Raw genomic sequence first — 3744 nt, 5'->3', positions numbered from 1 at the left:
TAATTTGATACTGTAACAATAGTTGAATACGTTAACTGTTAACGATTTCCAAACAACTATTCTCCAGACATTACAACGTATTCAAACATGATCAATCATATACGTTATATCGGACCCGCAATCGATCGACCATAGTAATATACATCACAGTACTGCTGAACATTAAAAATAGTTCATTATAACAAAATGAAAAGAATCTCTTTACTAACACACCAATTCGCAAATGTATCCAAAATATATGTTTGCTACTTTCATGTATAAAATTTAAAACAAATATATACGAATTGATGTGTCAATTTTTTTATAACTTGGCAACAGCAAGTAAGGAGATCGACGTAATGTGAGCCCTAATGCACGATATATGTAATTAAAAACAAGAAACACAATATTACGCTATTTACAATAATTCATAGATATACACTGTATCATCATAACATACAATCTAAATAACGATGCGGACTATTCAACGTCTGTCGCCACGGTTCTCCTGCCATACGATGTGAGGCGTCCACACACAGCACTGTTGCCCTAAAGCTCCTCAGTTAATCAGTTATTTGTAAACCTGAAATACAACACATGCTCAGCCGAAATTAAATAAGTTTTAGTTTCAATTTTATCCAAAAAAACAACAACAGAGGAATTTTGTTAAACTTGAAAATGTTTCTGAAGTTGAAATAATTGAGAACGTTTAAAACTTAATATTTGCACGTATCAACACCATATATTTAATTACATATGGGTATATGCATGGTATACAATGTAATCTTCACCAAAAACACCTTTCTTTAGTCAGGAAAAAATGCAATAAACATGTTCTTGGATTGATTATTCCTGTCCTTTTTGATCGTCAGTTTTGGTGCTCATGTACTGCTTGTTTAGTATGGCGTGACTGATACGTGGAAGCTGCGACATAAGAACCGAAATAATGTAATGCATTAATATCAATATTTTAGTTGTGATTCAAGGACGCCGTATAGATATCCTACAAATAAGTTTGTGGGATATTATTGCTTTTATTTGCGCTTTCATCAGGTCCGCATGGCGTCCTTTGCACCAAATCATTGATGCGGCGCTTATATGGAGGTATCACGAGTGCAGGTTCTTTGTCCACATTCACCAACCTATGCTTGATCTAATGACTGAAGAGTGGAGGTTTTGACTATTTTGTTCGTGGTTCTTACTTTTACATTGTTCTGTAATATTAATGATGCAACACTGTTGTAACGTAATAACCAAATTTTGATAAAATATTCAAACAGCATACATGTATGAAACGTGGCAAAAGGTCAATTTATACATTCATTTACTCAGACGATTACTCGATATTCTGCTAATTCCCAATATAAAGAAGTGAAACTCCAGCTGCTGGAGCCAAGGCTTAAATGTCAATTATTAATAACACGGTATGTTTAATCGGCTGAGCATTTTCTGCTAATTTTACGCATTTTACCATATATGTGACCTACTTTCAATTGGTGTTTCAATGTATATTTATATATTCACACTACATGTATGTATAAAGGAATAAGTACACTCCAGACAACCATATGTCGTTAATTCTTAATTTATTGTCGCGGAGAACGTTTACGTCTCTTGTTCTTTAGAATATTGTGTGAACTTGAAAACCGTCTAGTTAAATAGCATTAATCATGTCAATAAATAGTTATTCGAGATGTGAACGTCTTTATTCCACCGAACTACGCATCACATGTATTTTATATAGCGCAGGACTAGGGTTTGAGGCGAAGTATTTCGATGAAGATAACGTCAGTTTATTTATAAATGATGACATTATTAATTTTCGGAAAGGGACATCAAAAATATCTAGTTAGAAGTCGAAAGTAAAAAGGCACAATGACAACGAAATTTAGAAGAATGTTACATTGTTATGTATTACAACAATATATAATTATGTACAAAGCAATATTTCCAGTTTCTTTACATAGCATGGTGCTGTATCTTTTATGCTCGGTTGTAGAAGGTACGACTGCATTGATGTTATTTCCTGACTAATAAGTATTAATAAAAAATACAGTTCATTCTCTTCTGGTTTTGTTAGAAAAATACTTCGGTATAACAAGTGATAATTCCTGCAAAGCTTAATTCTACCAGTATACCATAAATAAAATTGAGTTGTGATCGGTATTTTTTAAATCTCCATTTAATTAAGAACGTATAAATAAACAAGATTAGTTTATGAATGTTACTTAGTTTTTGGTATTATTATATAAATAAAAAAAATCAAGAAGTACATATAAATAAGAAAGTATTCTTAATAACATAAATGCGTCAGACATACATTAAAAATGTGTACAAATACGAATGTAAAACGACGAAGTAAATATATAGCGTACGTGTGTTTTGTGTATATATTTAAGCTCTTGTAAAATGTTTGTGTATATGTTAGGTCTTGTGAAATTTAAGTCAGAATTCAGTGTGTTCTGTCGCGTGTATCGTGCAGTTAAAATGTTAAAATATACTGATATATGCGTCTGATGTAGATGTAACCTCTAAAACGTTCATGGAGGTTTTATAGAAATATAGACATATGTTGAATATTTCATAAAGAGAACATGATCTGAATTTTTGATATGAAGATGCACAATATATGCGTACAAGTTATGCATAAAAAGTATGTCCCATATATTAAATGTAGGTGATTACAGTTTTTGAAGCCGCTGTTCTGTAGGTAAGAGCAGACCAATTACTAAGACTGTCGTTTTAGAATTGCTTTAGGGAATATAGTTGCAAATACAGGTCTGGTTGCATGTACGTTAATGACATGATGTTAAGATGTCATGTACTTGTTTAAAGGAAGTTTGAGATATCGACTACAGTAATTAAGATTTTATTAACGAACGCGTTCTAGTAAGTTGCCATGACAATATTTAACCATGACTCACTGGGATAATTATTAATTTATGCCATCATTATGAAAAAACTGATGTTTCAACACAGCATTTCAATACAACACATGGCATATGCATTATAGATATTTATATAATATATTACAGATCAGTATGAATAACTGATGTTTTAACACAGCATTTCAATACAACGCATGGCATTTGCATTATAGATAGCTCAAGACAACGATAATGGATGACTGACGTTTCAACACAACGTTTTCTACAACGAACTGAAGACGACACGTCGTGAATATATAAAGCATAATGACATAATCGTGTTTTGCTCTCAAAGTAAAACGCGTTGTCCTTATTGCTGGAAGAAAGCCCAACACCAGAAAATCTCCAGACGGACATTAGGTCATAATAAACTAAATAATTTCCCTCTATAATTCAATGTAAAAGCGACAACTTTAAGCGAAAATAAATGCAACATTGTGCACATAGAGACCCCCATAACCATACCTTTTCTTAAAGACCATTCTAAGCGGAATCGATTTGTACAATCAAAAAGATATATCATGTTCAAACCAAGAGGGAACTTGACACGAATCAAAATCGACTGTTTTTGCAACTTTTTTTTCGGCCGTTTCTTAGTGCAATGCAACGTCTTTCAGTACTTTACTACTGTCTTCAAGTTTATCATATTTCAGGGATTAAGTTGTGAACACCTGTTCATGCCCTACCATTATCTCCGAAAGATAAAATCCGAACAATATTTTAAAGTGTAAAACATGCCTTCCTGTCAACTATAATATTTTTAGAGAGTACAGCCCTACATGAAACGACGATTATTTAGTATTAGTTACACAACAGTGAACACAATATGGAGTTTGAT

This window comes from Dreissena polymorpha, chromosome 3, assembly GCF_020536995.1.
Source record: "Dreissena polymorpha isolate Duluth1 chromosome 3, UMN_Dpol_1.0, whole genome shotgun sequence".
NCBI classification, from domain to species: Eukaryota; Metazoa; Mollusca; class Bivalvia; order Myida; family Dreissenidae; genus Dreissena; species Dreissena polymorpha.
This window is presented reverse-complemented; position numbering follows the sequence as displayed.